Source organism: Sus scrofa, chromosome 13 (genome assembly GCF_000003025.6).
Source record: "Sus scrofa isolate TJ Tabasco breed Duroc chromosome 13, Sscrofa11.1, whole genome shotgun sequence".
NCBI classification, from domain to species: domain Eukaryota; kingdom Metazoa; phylum Chordata; class Mammalia; order Artiodactyla; family Suidae; genus Sus; species Sus scrofa.
This window is the reverse complement of record NC_010455.5, coordinates 51,038,313-51,057,428: the sequence shown is the minus strand read 5'-3', so window position 1 is coordinate 51,057,428 and position 19,116 is coordinate 51,038,313. Positions and strand designations below refer to the sequence as shown.

Sequence of the window (19,116 nt, the reverse complement as noted above, 5' to 3'; positions counted from 1 at the left end):
ATCTGACTGGGTCTGTTGGAGAATATTCGTTCAGTTCAAAGGAATCTCCTGGGTTCACACAGTGACAGGATTTCCTGTCCCCTTAGAGCAAAAAAAGCATGCTCAGATGGCGACATCTGAAATATGACAGATCTAAAGAGGCTATGTTATGAGAACATCACTGCCTCTGTTCTTGGAAGATCAGGAAACTGCTCTTTAAGAACCAGTGCTGTGTGGGTAGGGAGTGGGATAAAAACAAACTTGGCACAAACAATATTTAGCTAATGAAAGCATTTAGGAATAACAATAGGAACGGCTAATATTCATTGTAGTGGCTTTCAGGGTTTTTTAACTATGATTTACAGTGAGAAATACATTTTACAAAGTAGCTCAGGATGTACAAGCATTGATATGAATATATATATATATATATATATATATATATATAAAATAAACCTATGTTTCATGAAACAATACTCTGATACTTTCTATTCAATCAATTCCACTTTAAAGTGCTGGTTATGACACAATCAATTGATTTAATGACCCTTCAGTGAATCATGGCTTGCAGTCTCAAATACTGATTTATATTGTGCACATGATGAGCAGAATAGTAAAGACCAAGATTAAGGCATGGTGGTAAAAAATGCTCTGAAATAAGACTGCTTCTCTTTGAGCCTGGCTCTTCTGCACCAAAGTTTCTTAACTTCATTGTGCCTCAGTTTTTTTCATCTGTAAAGTGGAATTACTACTATATTAGTAAGTTGTCGTGAAGATTAATGATACAATACATGAAAATCTCCAGGAACTTCACCCAGCACATAGTAAGCATTCCATGATTAGCCTTTTTGTTGGTTATCTATGGCCACAAAAGGACTGCATAAATTCTCCCCAAACTCTATGGCCAATCAATTTACTTCATGAGTCTGTCGGGTTCAGCTGGCTACTGGCTGATCAGCTCTGCTCCACGGGTTTCATCTTCTAACAGAAAATTTCAGTCATATTCTTCTCAGGATGAAAGAAAGAAAGAGCCAGAGATAATATCCATCAGTCAGAGAAATGACATGTCAGAGTGGGAGGTCACTAGAATTACATGGTAAAGGTCATGGATATAAGGAGGGATGGATGGTAAGTCAAGGTCACGTTTGCCCTTAGCCAGAGCTATGATGAAAATTCTGGAGCCTCTCCCTCTCAGTGCCTGGTGCTCTGCATTAATCAGGTTAAAATTTGACAATATTCCATGACTATGATAATAAAGATTCTTGATTGCAAATGACAGAGTGCCCATATGAACAAGTTCAAGCAAAAGTCTATTTATCTGGGAAGTAAACCAGTCAAAGTTACCTAACACATCTGAGTTACAGCAAGGTTAGTTATGGGCCCAAGGGCTCAAATGTGATCTTTGATTCTCCCCCTCCATCTCTCAACTGTTTTCCTCTGTGTGATGGATCCATTGCAGAGACAACTTTTCCATGAAGCCTCTTGTAGCAACTCCAGCTTTAAATCATTCTTACAGCTTGTGATTTGAATGACCAATCATGTTGTTGTATCTAGGATTAAGAGGTTTCCTGGGATGTGGGGACCTTCACTGCTAAAACTGAGCAAGTCCTGGGCAAATACAGATGAACTGGTCATCCTACTTGCAACCCCAGAGGAAGAAGGGGTATTTTCCTAATGGATTTGGCAGAAAAGTCCCTTGGTGGATGTTCCTTGACATGGCCTGGATCATGTTCCTGAAATAATGATCATGGCCAGGAAGATGAAGCTTTTGGCCAAGGTTAGATAATTTTCCAACCTATCATGTAGTTAACTCTTTCTGAATCTTATGAACAGTGGGTGGGACGAGATAGCCCACAAAGGAAAGGATCCAGGATATACAAACAATGTAAGTCACTAGAATAGTGTTGTCACCATTTTATAGAGGAAGAAATAAAATCTCCAAAAAATAGAATTCTGAGAGGTTTTTTCACATAATAAAGAGAGTAGCCGAGCCAGGATTTGAACCATGATCTTTTTGGCTTTAAACTCTATACTCTTTCCACTGCCCACAGCAACAATAATACAAATTCTCTGAAAGCCTAATGCAGCACTTAAAAAACAAAATTATACTCATGAAAACAGTGAGAAGCTATAAATACCCTACTTTGAAATTCACTAGGGAAAAAAAATACAGAAATAAAAGCCACTTGCCGGGAATTTCTCCCTAAGAATACTTTTTGCCAAAATATGAACAATTAATTGTACAACTTAAGAATTGTTTTTGCTGAAAACATGAATAATGGGTTTTCAGGCTGTTTTCCAACTTGTGCAGAGGTATCCCTTCCAACCCACCTCATCCCCACTGAGGGAGACTGAGAAGGGTTGACACTGGATACATCTGGGACACTCTCAAGCTCCCATTGGCTCCTGATGCTTTAGAAACCATCTCTCACATCACTTCCTTCCCACCCCCACACCCCATCCCCCTACCCTGGTCCCCAGAGTAGCCCCTGGCTACACTCAGCCTCAACCAATCCCCTTTGAATATTGAGATACTATGGATCATCCCTATTTAGGGAGCAGAGAGGAGGAATGTTCTGTTGCTTATTCTATGTGAAACTAAGACTCTCCATGTCCCTTCTTCACAGACATTTCTAGCATCTTTGCCTGAAATGATTCTTTTTGCCCTGCTGAGAGATGGGCAGCAGCCAGAGCTGACAGTTGGTTGTTATGCACCACAGAGGTTGGCCGTGTTGGTGAAACACCATGTGGCTTACCCCAATCATGCAGCCTTTGGCCAGAGTAAAAATGACCAAGGTTCTATGAAAGAACTAGACAAATGAATGGCCTTCATCTCCTATGTGTGTTCTAAAACCACCACTGCTCTGCCCAGTAAAGACTTGAGAGCAGCAGCTGGAGTCAGTGGCCAAAAGACAGAGGGGCCTCCTAAGCTGGATGAAAGGAATGATAGGTCATTGCTCCTCTCAGTCACAACTGCACTGTACACAGCCCATCACCCCACCAGCAGCAAAGGGGAAGATAAATAGCTGTGGCTTGATTTCTTCAAGACCTTTGCAAAAGTGAGTGTTTGTCTACTTTAAAGAGCAGAAAGTGGTGAGAGAGAGGAGAAATAATTGTCACAGATATAATGTTAAAAATAGTGCAAAGGATGAAAACATTTCATGTCAATGTTTTACCTTGTACCAAAAACCAAACAACCAGTCTTTAGTTATCAAAGGCACTGAAATAATTTTTTAAAATGTAAAAACTTGGTGATTCCATAAAAACTCCCCTTATCATCAAAATTCTATAAAGTGATACAGATTCAAGAGGAAGGATAAAAACATCCATTGAGTACCAGCTTGGTGCCAATCATATTGAGTCTAATATGTAATTTACCCTTTACAACAGCCCCAGGAAGTATCACTAGCATAATTTCATAGATAAGAAACGAGGCTTATTCAGGTTAAACATCTTGCCTAAGAACACACAGTAAATGGGGAACTAGAATTTGAATCCATGGCTGTTCAACCACAAAGCCCATGCCCTTGTCTCCAAGCAGGCAGCCTTCCAGACACAAAGACCAATGGGGAAGTTTTAACAAAAAGGCAACTCAAGATGATTTTGTTATTGCAATGGATTGTTATCTTTCCTATTGCCTATTTGTATTCCTGTTCCTCTGATGGCTAAACAGTACTGTATGGACAAACACAGCAGGCTCAATGGAAAACATCCTAGAAATTTTTTATTATGTTTGTTCACTACTTTGCAGTGGATTTCTTCAAGACCTTTGCAAAGGTGAGATAACACACGCTGTGGTACAGTCATGACTGGTGTAGTAAAGACTTGATCATGTCCCAAGTCACCAGGACAGACTTTGGGGAACAGGTACTTCCCTCCAACACAATTAGCTTGGCCAGTCAGGACTGCAACTGTCAAATATGTGCTACTATTTTTCCTTTGCCAGATCAACGAGTGAGGATCCAAAATATTAATTACAGTGTAGAAATCACCCACCACATACTGCACAAGCAGTGTGAACACTACCACGGGTAATCCTTCTGTTTGTAACTCAAGAAGGAATTACAAGCCAGGAGACATGTCAAAACAGAGGGATAGCAGCCGTCAGAGCTCAGGATTTGATGTCAACCCATCCAGCTACACATCTGCTACAGAGGATAATGGGCCTCATTTCAGGCAAGTAAACATGTCATATTTTCATTAGAGAGAGGAGCAATGGATAATTTGTACCTATAAAGGTAATTGAATGTGTGCATACAATTTCCTTCAGGGCCTGTGCCATGAGTCTGCAAAGTCTTGGAACAGAAAGCTATTGCGAATATTAAAAGGCTGCTTTCGGGTCAGATAATTCCATAATATTAATCCTATTAGATCACTTTCATTTTGAAAACTTACCTAAGACCAGGCTATCCCTTCTATAGAAAGTAAGGTTTTACATTTTTGGAGCTTAGATTGTACAGTGTCTGGGGACATGGAACAAGTTTTACAACTGGTTTCCCTAGGACCTGCATGACCAAGGCAGGCTCCTAAAAATGTTTCTTGAGTGAATGAATGAAACATTTGCGACTGTTTGGTTTGTGCTTACAAAGTTAGTTCAATAAGTGCTGCTTATTTCTGTTTAAATCATTACATCTTATTTTGCATAGTTGCAAAATATGTACACCTCTTTCAATAATATTTCTTACGTGCATCTCATATAAGAGAAGACTGCTTTTTCAGTAAGATCTTGAAGGCAAAAACAAGCCACCTTAAAAATGGCACACATATACCATTCCCCCCTCTGTGCTCAGCCATAGCAGACATTTCTGCCAACACCGATTCCTCTCTGGCTTCAGATCCTTCACAGACTGGTGAATCCAGATAGCTATCACCAGTTGGCTGGATTTGGCAAAAAGACGAATCTATTGATCCTCAAGTTAGGATTTCCTTTTGGGATAGATACCTTAGAGATTATCTAAGTGTACATAATAAAAGCAATTGGTGAATTAAGATTTCCTATATGAAATGTAATTCTACTGGTAATACGGTTCTCTTACAAGATGGGTCTTTGCAAGCACATGATATGGTTAGAAGAACTGGAGACTGTTTTGATGAGAGCCCTGGCTTAGCCAGCTTCCAAGTGGTGTTGGATTCTTAAGTGTCCCTATTCCAGCTACTTCTGAGAGGGGCATTTCATGAGATATGATAAATAAAGTATATTGTATGCTTTATTTTTCTAATGGTATTTTAGCAGGAATGATGCAAGAAAAAGCATGAAATGGTCTTAGGCTATGGAACTTGCTCTCACTTTGTTATCACCATGAAAGGACAAGAGGTAGTTTCTGAAAGATTAGTTTCAATGTGGAATCTGATGTATCAATGAACTTTGTTTCATTAAGCTAAGTATTTTGTTGCATTATAATCCATTGGTCTACCTTGAACTTTGAGTGGATCTTTTAACCATGTATGATTTTATAACATCATGGATTCATCATAGAAAACACTGGTTCACTGAGTTAAGCAGATCTTCCAAATATTGCAGATTCCATTAAAATACCAAAAACCACATATGTAAACATTACCACCAATTTCATTAGAAACATCTATGGCATCAGACTCATGGTATTGAGCTCACAGTGGTGCTTATAAATTTTTTCAAAATTCTCATTTTCATGTAAAATCTTGAATTTTGTCACTGGCAACAAATACTGTCAGTTGTTTTCCTTGATGTGACAGTCTAACAGTTCATTTTCAAGAAAATATCTGCCAAATATCCAAGTTTGGATAATCATGGTTTGTCTGTCAGCAGTTTTTCAAATAGAGATCCTGTTCCATGAAAAAAATCAGTTTGTTCAGCTCATAACTCAAAAACTGCACAAGTGCTTTTCCTCAAGACAACTATGGTACTTCAAAATTAGGAAAAATGCTTCATGCATATTTCCCATTTTGTCTCAAGGAATACTGAGGGTTGGTATTTAATAAAATTAACAATTTGCTTTGTCAAGAACACTCAAGTGAAACTGGCATTTATTATTTTCATTTTTTATTATGATTTATTTGTTTAATTTAAAAAGACTTTTTATTTATTTATTAATTTTATTTTTAGCTGCACTGGCACCACATGGAACTTCCCAGGCCAGGGATCAAATCCAAGCTGCAGATGCAACCTATGCCACAGTTGTGGCACTGCTGGATTCTTGACCCTTTGCACCAGGCCACGGATCAAATCCATGCCTCAGCAGTGACCCAAGGGGCTGCAGACAATGCAAGATCCTTAACCTGATGCACCAGGGCGGGAACTCCTATTGTTTTTATTTTTTTAATTATTGCTATTTGTTCCTGTGATTGTGTGGTAGTGAAGAATTTGATGATTGATAGAGGTTTGCTGCCACAGCCCTAATGCTAAAGTGCATTGCTTTTGCATCAGACATGTAAATGTCAAAACTATTGTACCAGGACTAAACTGTGAAATCCAAAAAAAAAATACTTAAAATTTGAATATTTTAGCCCTTTCTGTATTTGTTGCTGAGCATTCACCAAAAAAGATACTTTGTGATAACGAGCTGATGCACACAATGTAAGCAAAATAGCAAGTCCAGTTCATCTTTAGGTTCATCCATTTATAAGATATAATGAAAGTTTGCAGATGAGATATTAGCGTGATCTCTAGGCTAATTTTTTTAATAGATGAGTTACTGTATCACTGGAAAATGAAACTGCAACCTGACTTTTCAGGCAGCTGGCATTAAGCAATGTCAACTGTAGAGGATTTATTTGTTTGTCAGCTGTTGTGTGTGTTTCTCTGACCAATGAATTACTCACCCTGTAAGATGCACCAATAGCTGTTCCATGTGTAGTTTAAAGATGTGCAACAAACAGTTTCTGACTTTTAAAGAGCTCATCACATCAATTCTTAAAATATTCAGTTCTTTTTTCTTCAACCTCTTAATGCTTCCTTTCAAAGTGATGTCTCAATTGGCACCGAAATACTACTTGAAATGTCCTGTTGTACAAACCACAATAATGTAAATTAACATCTATAAATATGGCTCACATTATATTTTTGTTTCTGATTTACAGTTCTCCCCAGTTTCTTTGCAAGATATTCCTCCCTTCCATGAGGCAGAGGATTGTCTGGTGATCAGTTTCATCTTTTTCAGCATCTTTAGACAGTGTGGTTGTGGGTTCAGAAAACATGTCTTCTAATATCTCTTTTTTTAAGTCAATGATCCATCTTTAAATACAAGAAAATATAAATATTCTTTCATTCTAGAATAAAATATAAATTCTAAAATAATTTAAGTAAAACTTTAAATTGAGTTTTTAAAAAATTATAGTATTTAAAAACAAGACAACAAAATATGCTCATTTCCGGTGCATATTGTGTGTGTACAAGGGAACTTCAGGAATTTTGAAATAAATTATTAGACATCAGTGAGGTTATGGTTGCTAGTGAGAGAACAATAGGAGTAATGAGAACAAACTGAGTTCATCTCCGAAGATATACACTTACACCTTAAACCTACTACCTGCAAAAAGTATAGACATCAGAAGAATATACAAGAATATTTCCATTATCTGTTAAAGTGATGATGTCATCACTTATCATGCAATTTGGGAAACCTTTACATTTTTGAGAGAATGATTGTAAAAAGCAAATATGTTTTGATGTTACTATGAAAATAGTTTCAATCTCATAGACCCCCTGAAAGGTTCATGGAGAACCCAGAGGATCTTAGACTATACTTTGATAATTACTGAACCCCTTCATTTTATAATTTGGAGAAAAAGAGACACATAAAAAAGTGCTCATTTAAATTAATTCCAAAGGTAGGATTAGCATGCAAATCTGGCTACCACTACTATACAGGTCTCTCTCTCTCTCCTCCCTTCCCCCTCATCTTCATTCTTCTTGTCCAACCATTTCATTTAATTAAAAGTTCCACAAAGATGGAAACCTTCACATTTACCTGTGTGGATCCTAGCACTTAACTAACCAGAGAAAACTGATACTCAATAACTGATTTGTTACATTGGATTCAAGATTTAGTGATAAAGGATTGCTCTTATACAGACTGATGTGAAAATTAAAGCTTAATTAAAATGACCATATTTGTACTGTAGATTGTGTAAAATAACATAAGATTTCACCCACTTTGATCTTTGGCCATAACACACAGTCTTTCTGTTTTGTTTGCAGTAAAAATAGTTACAATTGCCAATGAGAGAATCCTGGCTGAAAGCAGCCTAAGCCACAAGCAAGTTCATTGGCTCATGTAAGTCCAATAATGGTTTTGGCCTCAGGAATAGCGGAATCCAGGAGATTAAACAATGTTGTTAGACACTGCTACTGCTCAGGTCTCATTTCTTTTTGTGTGTGTGTGGTATTTTGGCTTCATTCTCAGAAAGATAACTTCCACAAGTAAGGGAAGAAAACTTCTCACAGCCCAGATCTATATCCCTATAGCTCACAATTCAAAAGGGAGAGAGATATTTTCTGTCTCCCAGTATTCATTTGTCAAGCCACATGGAAGGACCTGTCTTGGTGCTTCCCAGGGATCATATGTCTACCCCTGGGTGGATCACTGAGTTAGGAGGAAGTGGTGCTGTGATTGGCTCAGACTTGACTATGTGCTCACCCATAAAGGCAAGGTAGAAAGACCACAATGGTGACATCCCTACTAATTTTACATGACGTGGAAGGGGATGCTAAGGAAAAAAAATGTCTGCTGCATCTTAGTTCATAATATAATTTTTCTTTTTTTTTTCTTATTCTTTTTTTTTTTGTCTTTGTACCTTTTCTAGGACCGCATCCACCACATATGGAGGTTACCAGGCTAGTGATCTAATCGGAGCTGTTGCTGCCGGCCTACGCCAGAGCCACAGCAATGCCAGAGCCACAGCAACACCAGATCCAAGCCACATCTGCGGCCTACACCACAGCTCATGGCAATGCCAGACCCTTAACCCACTGAACAAGGCCAGGGACTGAAGCTGCAACCCATGCTTCCTAGTTGGATTTGTTAACCACTGGGCCATGAAGGGAACTCCATAATATACTTTTTCTGATTACAAATCTAATATTTATACTGGTTAGTACCAAAAAATAAGAAAAAAAAAAAAAAACTGGTGAGACTGTCACAGAGAGATTGTGGGAGAAAATTTTTATGTGTATTTTTCTAGTTCTTCTATGGTATGGAAATGAGAAGAGAGATCAGGTTTTAAATTTAAAATATATTAAACCATTTCCTCACTTTCTAAAATATGCTTTTACAACCTAACTGCAAAGACTGGTTCGAACAGCAGCCTTATGAGATATTCTAATGCTCACAAACCCTTCCCTTTCTTAAAAGTAATTTAAGGAGCTCTCATTGTGGCTCAGGGGTTAAGAACCCACCTAGTATCCATGAGGATGTGAGTTCAGTCTCTGGCCTCACTCAGAGGGTTAAAGGATCTGGTGTGGCTGTGAGCTGTGGTCTGGGCAGGCATCTGCTGCTTACATTTGACCCCTAGCCCAGGAACTTCCATTTGACACAGGTAGAGCCCTAAAAAAATTTTTTTAAAGTAATTTCAATTTTATTCATGTAGGTGAAGTTACTATTTTCTCTATGGTATTCCTTGGTGCTTAGAAAAGGTTACAGAGCAGAAACTGAGGCTCCCATGGAAAGCATTCACTTCTTATGCACAAAAATAAATCCATGTTAAAATACTGAATCTACAGAAAGATTGGAGTCACATTAGCACATGCCTGGGCTTACAGAAATTTGAAATACAACTTGGCTGGATGCCTCTGTGAGTCCTATGTGCTGCTGGGCAGGCTGTGGGGCCAGAACCACGTGTCCATGAATGGTGGAGATAATGACCATGTTGCTGACCCAATTTGCTATTTCTGACCTTCTATTTGTTAAATAATGGGATAAAGATAATCTACAGTAGACATCCTTGAATTTACACGACCAATCATGCAGCCAGATGCTAAGACTGTCATAAAAGTCATGATAATTGAGCTATGGAAATGGATGCATTGTGTATGTTGCATCATTAGATAGGATTCAGTTAGTCGTATGCTGATAAATGTTTAAGGACTAATTCTCCAACACATTCTCATGCTATGCAAAAAAATAAAGACTTAAACATAAGACAAGACACCATAAAACTCCTAAAAAAAGAACATAGGCAAAATGCTCTCTGACCTCAACCATACAAATGTTTTCTTAGGTCAGTCTCCCAAAGCAATAGAAATAAAAACAAAAATAAACAAATGGGATCTAATCAAACTGACAAGCTTTTGCACAGCAAAGGAAACCATTAAAAAGAAAAGACAGTCTACGGAAATGATGCAACAAACAAAGGCTTAATCTCTAAAATATATAGACAACTCATACAATTCAACAACAACAACAAAAATCCCAACCCAGTTGAAAAATGGGAAGAAGACCTAAATAAACATTTCTCCAAAAAAGACATAAGGATGGCCAGCAGGCACATGAAAAAAAATGCTCAACATCAGTAATTATTAGAGGAATGCAAATCAAAACTACAATGAGGTACTTCATACCAGTCAGAATGGCCATCATTAATAAGTCTACAAATAACAAATACTGGAGAAGGTGTGGAGAAAAGGGAGCTCTCCTACACTGTTGGTGGGAATGTAAACTGGCACAACCATATGGAAAATGGTATGGAGATTTTAGAGACCTAACATGTGATCCAGCAATCCCACTTCCTGGCATATATCTGGACAAACTACAATTCAAAAAGATACATGCACCCCACAATCCCACTCTTGGGCATATATCCAGACAAAACTACAGTTCAAAAAGATGAGTTCAGCCCTTTGTTTTCTGCAGCACTATTCACAATAGCCAAGACCTGGAAACAACCTAAATGTCCATTGACAGATGAATGGATGAAGAAGATGTGGTGCATTTACACAATGGAATACTATTCAGCCATAAAAATAATGAAATAATGCCATTTGCAGCAACATGGATATAACTAGAGACTCTCATCCTAAATGAAGTCGGAAAGAGAAAGACAAATACCATGTGATATCGCATATGTGGAATCTAAAATGTGCACAAATGAAATTATCTGCAGAACAGAAGCATAATCACAGACATGGAAAACAGACTTCGGGTTGCCAAGGTGGAAGGGGAGGAAGTGGGATGGACTGGGAGTTTGGGATGAGCTGATGCAAACTATTGCATGTAGAATGGATAAGCAATGAGGTCTTGCTGTCGAACGTAGGGAACTATATCCAATCTCCTGGGACAGAACATGATGGAAGATAATATGAGAAAAAGAATTTGTAAATAAATATATATATATATACACATATACATATATATATAAGTGCATGCGTGTGTGTGTGTGAAGATAAATATATATATATTTTAATGTATATATGTGACCGGGTCACTTTGCTATATAGCAGAAATTGACACAACATTGTAAATCAACTATACTTAAATTTTTTTTCTTTTTTTTTTCTTTTTTTTTTTTTTTTTGCCTTTTCTAGGGCTGCTCCCGCAGCATGTGGAGGTTCCCAGGCTAGAGGTCTAATCAGAGCTGTAGCCACCAGCCCATGCCAGAGCCACAGCAATGTGGGATCCAAGCCACGTCTGCAACCTACACCACAGCTCATGGCAATCCGGATCCTTGACCCACTGAGCGAGGCCAGGGGTTGAACCTGCAACCTCATGGTTCCTAGTCGGACTCATTAACCACTGCGCCATGATGGGAACTCCAAATTTTTTTTTTATTAAAAAAGAACTAGTTCTGCAAACAAAACAGCCATTATTTGCAGTGTTTGCTAATTTCTATGGTGTAAACACTCCTACAACGTTCAATCTTAAACTGCCAACCCAATATCACTGAATATGTTAGGAGGTTAAGAAGAAAACTGCACAACTAGTCTTCATGAGCTGGTGTAAGCCAGCTCAGCACAATATTGATCCAGTCATTTCTTCTACCAGCCATTTAGAGAGCTCCTATTCAGTGCCAGATATTGTGCTTGGCTTTGGGGATACACGTATGATCAAAACACAGATGTTGTTTCTACTCTCTTGGATTTGTAAATTAGGAACATAGACATGAATCAAATATTCACAGAAATGAAAGTTAAACTAAAACAAAGGAGAGCTGTGAATAGCAGGTAGTAGGAGGTTGTTGCTTTGTCTTGAAGTCAATAAAGATTTCCCTGAGTGTTATTTTGCTTAGGTCCAATGTAGGCTACTGGTTTCAAGACAGAAGGAGCTTCCGATATCTGAGTATCACCCATTTTCTCTTGATGACCAATTTCTTGTATTAAAGCCCTATGTTTGAAATACCTAGGAGGGATTCTCTTTTTCTTTTTTTTTTTTGTCTTTTGTCTTTTTTTGTTGTTGTTGTTGTTGTTGCTATTTCTTGGGCCGCTCCCGCGGCATATGGAGGTTCCCAGGCTAGGGGTTGAATCGGAGCTGTAGCCACCGGCCTACGCCAGAGCCACAGCAATGCGGGATCCGAGCCACATCTGCAACCTACACCACAGCTCACGGCAACGCCGGATCGTTAACCCACTGAGCAAGGGCAGGGACCGAACCCGCAACCTCATGGTTCCTAGTCGGATTCGTTAACCACTGCGCCACGACGGGAACTCCAGGGATTCTCTTTTTCTGATAAGACTCTGAATGATGTACTGAGAAAATGAATGCATTAAAATATATTTGGGGTTTTACTTGAGCAGACAAAATCCTAAAGGATTTGAAGGCAAGTAGGGGAGTGGAGAAGTAGGAAAAAAAGAGAAAGGGATGAATAAAGAAGGGTACATTATCGGGAGTTCAGTGATACAAGCCTGAATGGCATCCATGAGGATGTGGGTTCAATCCCTGGCCTGGCTCAGTGGGTTGAGGAGCCAGCACTGCAGTGAGCTGCAGGAAAGTTTACAGATAAGGCCCGGATCCTGCATTGCTGTGGCTGTGCCATAGGCCTGCAGCTACAGCTCCTATTCAACCCCTAGCCTGGGAACCTCCATATGCCATATATGCGGCCCTAAAAAAAAGCAAAACAAACAACAACAACGATAAAAGCAACAAAAGAAGGGTACATTATCTACCCATGTTCATAGCAGCAGTATTCACAATAGCAACCTAAATGTCTATCAACAGAGAAATGGATAAAGATATGGTATATATTTGTGGTATATACATACACACACACACACACACACACACACACACACACACACACACACACACTGGAATGCTACTCAGCTATAAAAAGAATGAAACAATGCCATTCACAGTAACATGGATGCAACTAGAGATTCTCACACTAAGTGAAATAAGTCAGAAAGAGAAAGGCAAATATTATATCACTTACATGTGGAATCTATAATATGACCCAAATGAATTTATCTAAGAAAAAGAAAAAGACTCACAGAGCTAGAGAACAGACCTATGGTTGCTAGGTGTGGAGTGAGGAGGAAGGGATGGTTTGGCAGTTTGGGATTAGCAGATGCAAACTATTATACATAGAATGGATAAACAATAAGGTCCTACTGCATAACACAGGGAACTATATGTATTCAATATCCTGTGATAAACCATAATGGAAAACAATATGAAAAATAACTCATATATATGTATAACTGAATTACTTTGCTGTATAGTGTAAATTAACATTATAAATCAATTACACTTCAATAAAATAAATTGAAAAAAAGGGTGCATTATCAAGTAAATAAGCACTGCAAGAAGTGATTAATTCTTCCTTGGACTCTGTGAGACAGGGTTGAAAATGTACCCCAGAGTTAACTCATGCAATGGGAGAGGGTGTTGGGATATCTATCCAGCAACTCCCAAAAGCCATCTGCTAAAGGCTGCTTCTCAGGGGTTTAATTCCCAGAAATTCTGGCCTGCTATGCATATTGAAAGTGTGAGGTCTTGCAGCAAAGAAAATGACCAGAGCAAGAAGACTCAGGCATGAGCATTTGACAGTCAGGTTGATGGGCATAGAAACAGTCAATGCCAAAGGCATATGTACAGAGCACTGATGATGTCCGCTATAGGTAAATAAAAATTAAATTGCATGTGTTCAGAGACATCAACACCAAATGAATACATTTGTAGAAAACGTGTCTGAAGTTGTTTAAAGCTGGCCCAAAGACTACAACTAGAGATGCATAAGCAGCTCATCATTATATGGGGGTTCTGCAGCTAAATAGGTTTGGATAACCCCGTAAAAATGTGCCCCTAGCCAACCTGAGTTTATATTGCTACCCTCAGACAATTGAGATTTCCAATCTGTGGCTTTTGAAAACATACAATTATGTTACATGATACATGTTGGCTCAATATCATTTTTCAACCTCATTTCTTGACACTTCCCTCTTTCCCACCTACCCTAGATGCTGTTGTCACCAAATTACCTTCACTTCTTCTGTTTTCTGCCTTTGAATTTTCAGAAACTGTGAACCCCTATTCATTCTTCCAAACCCAGCTCAAGCATCAGCTCCACTGTAAAGCCATACTTGACACCCAGGATCAGCTAAGCTGGGGTTTATGACCTCTATTAAGAAGTCTTAATAAGAAACTGCTCCCCCTTTTATTGAGATAAAGCTGATATAACATAAAATCACCCATTTTTTCTTTCTTTTATTTATTTATTTATTTATTTATTTTTATTTTTTATTTTTTGGCCACCCCTGCAGCACATGGAATTCCTGGGCCAGGGATCAGATCCGAGCCACTTCTGTGAACTATACCACAGCTGGGGGAACACTGGATTCTTTAACCTACTGTACCAGGCTGGGGATCCGGTCTGAGAGTTGATGCTGCAGAGACATCCCCATCCCTTTGCACCACAGCAGACATTCCTAAAATCACCCACTTTAAAGTGTATAGCAGCATTCAGAATATTTACAACATTTCGCAACCCATCATTTCTAGTTACAAAGTATTTTCAAATGCACAAAAGCAACCCTGTATCCATTAACCAGTAGCTCCCCCATTGCTTCCTCCTTTCAGCGCCTGCACTAAACTGCTTTCTGTGAATTTATCTATTCTACATATTTCATACAAACAGAATTATATCAATATTATCACCAGCCAAGTCCATTAACAATTCCCAGGGAATAAAAATAGAATCTAGGTAATAAAATAGTCTAACCTGTTTTTTCCTTTTCCTTTGTGCTTCATCTAGTTTCATTTGCTCACACGGTACCAGTATAGAGGTCTGGCCCTCAGCACTTCACACCAGAGTTCCTAGGGCGAAATGGCTGTGCCTGCCACCTCAGCTCAGGGGACCATGTGCAGACGGTGTGGACGTGCCACCCAGGCCACTGCAATTCAAGATGGCGGAGGCCCGCCAAGCGCAGACGCTTGCTCCCAGAAGGCAGGTGGATCTTATGCAACATGATCAGCGCAGCAGCGCATGTGCTGGACCTGCGAGAACTCTGCCCGCCTCTCCCCCTTCCAGATCCCAGTAAAGCAGCCCTGCCCACAGCACTTCCAGCAGAATGTGCTCCAAAGCATGAGCTCACACCTCTCCATTCTTGTATCAAAAAATAAAGCTTGACTTTGCTTCTGGACAGAACTTCATCTCAGTCTCAAACAAGGAGGTCCTTTATTGAGAACTAAATTGGAAGGGTCAGTAACAATATGTGACCGATTTTGGGTCTGACTTCTTTCCCTTGGCCTGTTATTGAGGGTTCATCCATGTTGTAGGACTTCGTTCCTTTCATGGCTGAAGAATATTCCATCGTATGGATATACTACATTTTGTTTATGCATTCATCAGTTGATGGAAATTTGGGTGGTGTCCACTTTTAGCTGCTGTGACTAGTGCTGCTATGAGCCTTCATGAACAAGTATTTGTTTGCATATCTATTTTCAATGCTTTGGGGTATATACTTAGGAGGAGAGTGGCTGGGCCATATGATAAATCTGTGTTTAAATATGAGAAACCATCAAACATTTTCCACTGTGGTTGTATCATGTTACATTTTCACCAGCAGTGTAAATGCATTCCAGTTGCTAGAATTCCAGTTGTTTTGAAGCTAGGCTCTGCTGCGTACTAAATCTGCAAGCCTTGGGCAAGCTACTCCCTGTGCCTAATTTCCATCATAACCAAAGAAGAATAGAATAGTACCTACCTTATATGATTGTTTTGGGGATTAAATGTGTTAGCATATTTAAGATATTTAAATAAAAAAATAAAATAAAATATTTATATAGTGCCAGCCCATGGGAAGCACCAAGGGTTAGTTATTTTAGTTATTTACTGCTGCACTTAAATGTTTCAACATTACAATGCAGAGCCAGCCTGTTTAGTTTTTCAGATTTCTATCTCCACTTCTTGGCACAGTACCTGGTAAACAAACTATAGTTAGTAAGTGTTTGGAGAATGAAATGGATGATGAAAGACAAGGAACAAGTCAAAAATAGTAAATAGATACATAAGTCATTAAATATTAGAATATATAGCAACAAGTGTTTAAACTATGTGGTACTCACATAATAACAGACACATAGCTGAATGCCTGTCATAATTATCTAGTCAATAATAAATTTTACTATATATAAGTTCTTAATATCTGATGGACATACAATAGAGAAGAACAGATTATCCAAAACGTGCTGCATAATCATCTATGTATGAAAAAAAATGGTTATATTTGACATCAAATATCAAAGTAACTCCAAATGAATATAAATGTTTACATAAAATTAAATTATAAAAAATTTCAAGAGGGAGTTCCCTTTGTGGCTCAGTGGAATCAAACTCAAATAGTATCCATGAGGATGTGGGTTTGATCCCTGGCCCTGCTCAGTGGGTTAAGGATCCGGCATTCCCATAAGCTATGGTATAGCTCACAGACGTGGCTTGGATCTGGCATTGCTGTGGATGTGGCATAGGTTGGCAACTATTAAACTTCCATATGCTGAAGGTGCAGCCCTAAAAGAAAAAAAAATTACAGGAAAGTTTAAGCAAGTATTTTTGTATTTCTGCCTGTAGAAATAATAGCATGAAATAAATCCTCCCCAACTGATCAATCATTTGGCCATTATAACAGAAAAAGGCTCTGTATTTCAAAATGAATAAAACGAAAACATGAACAAACTGAGAAAAAATGCTTGCCACAAGTATTATTATTTATATCTTTAATATATGAAGAACTCTCACAAGTCAATAAATAAAGCAGCATGGTGGTAATAGAGAAATAGAAAAAAAAAAAAAAAAAACCATGGTCAAAAAGACTCCAACAGGAATTCCCATCGTGGCACAGTGGTTAACAAATCCAACTAGAAACCATGAGGTTGCAGGTTCAATCCCTGGCCTTGCTCAGTGGGTTAAGAATGCGGCATTGCCGTGAGCTGTGGTGTAGGTTGCAGACACTGCTCGGATCCCGTGTTGCTGTGGCGGTGGTATAGGCCGGCGGCTACAACTCCGATTGGACCCCTAGCGTGGGAACTCCATATGCCACGGGAGCAGCCCAAGAAATGGCAAAAAGACAGAAAAAAAAAAAAAAAAAAACCTCCAACAACCCCACGAAAATGAAAAAGACTCAAATTTACTAGAAAACAAAGAAATGCAAATTTTAAAATGGAGAAGGCACTGCTACCTATCTAAGTAATAGATTTTAGAAACTGGTAAGCTTCAATGAATGACAATAAGCCAAGGTGGGGACTTTCAAACATTGCTGATTGCTGGGCAAATTGTTACAAATTTTCTGGAAATTCTAGAATTTCTCTTAATGGGATCATATAGTATATTCCCCTTTACATCTGGCTTGTTTCATTTTTTTAATGTTTCTAAGATTTATCCACATTATTGTATATAGTGATAGTCCTTTCTTTTTAAATGCCAAGTAATCTTCCATTGTATGAATATGCTGCAAATTGTTTACTCATAAATTTGTGGATGGCCATTCAGTTTGTTTCCAGTTTGGGGCTATTAACATATAAAGCTGTTATGAACATTCTTAAACATATTTTTATATGGACACGTTTCATTTCTTTTAGGTAAATACCTAAGGATGAAACTGCTAGACTATACAATAAGTGTACATTACACTTTATAAGAAACTACCAACTTTTCAAAATATTTGACAATTTTACGTTTCCATTAGCAAGGTTTGAGAGTTGAAGTTGCTCCATGCCATCAGCGACACTTTGTATTATCAGTTTTTAAAATTTTAGCCACTGTAGTTGTTATGGACTTTTCTTTTTAAAGCAAGAATATTTTATGGGTGGTGCTGTGTTCTTTACATGGCTTCACATCTTGGCATATAATGTCTGGTTGTTTCATCCTTATTAGCTTAAGGGTGATCAGCAAGTTCAGGTGGCAATGCCTGATCCTTCCAACCATTCATCAGTTGGTTCATCCCCTAATGATCCTTGAGTCAAAATGGTAATTCAAAAAGTTCTGTTATTCTTTCCACATTTTTAGCTGGAATTCTTTTTATAAACAACAGTTTTCACATATTGATCATGGCTATTTGGTTATCTTTAAGTAGTTTATATGTGAAACAGGATGCATCCTTCATGCTTTCTCTTAAATAAATACATTGTCAATAACTTTTTGAAGAGTTTCTATTGACTTGCAGGAATATTCACAATATAATGTTAAGTGAACAAAGCAGACAAAACTTAATTGAGGAAGAGTATCAGTTGTTTCTGCTTTGTAGGATTAAGAACAGACCTTATTGAAACTACATATATTACTATATTTTCCAAGTTTCTACAATGAGGATGCAATACTTACAAAATATGTGCAAAAAAAGTTATAATTAGTTTGCTAACTTGATCAACAGCTGGCCAGATTAATTCTCTTTCAGATTTCCCATCTTCACAACTGCTTGTAGCTATCTATTGCTATCTATTGTAAAGGGAGATAGAACACATTAGAGAGAAGGCAGAGTATCTTTTATTTTTATTTTTTTGTCATCTTTTTAGGGCTGTACTCTTGGCATGTGAACGTTCCCAGGCTAAGTGTTGAATCGGAGCTGTAGCTGCCAGCCTACACCACAGCTCATGGCAATGCTGGATGGCTTAACCAACTGAGCGAGGCCAGGGATGGAACCTGTGTCTTCATGGGGTACTAGTTGGGTTCATTACCCCTGAGCCATGATGGGAGCTCCAAGAAGGCAGTTTCAATTGGGCCAGCCCTTGAGTC

The 19,116-nt window shown here is 38.4% G+C and overlaps 1 long non-coding RNA gene across 1 annotated transcript; it reads right to left on the bottom strand.

The window, feature by feature from the left end:
- On the bottom strand, positions 554 to 15,285 carry LOC110256517. The gene is made up of 3 exons (XR_002338107.1): positions 15,109 to 15,285; positions 6,781 to 6,961; positions 554 to 984 (listed from the first exon to the last, which is right to left on the bottom strand). It is a non-coding gene; the product is annotated as an uncharacterized LOC110256517 (long non-coding RNA).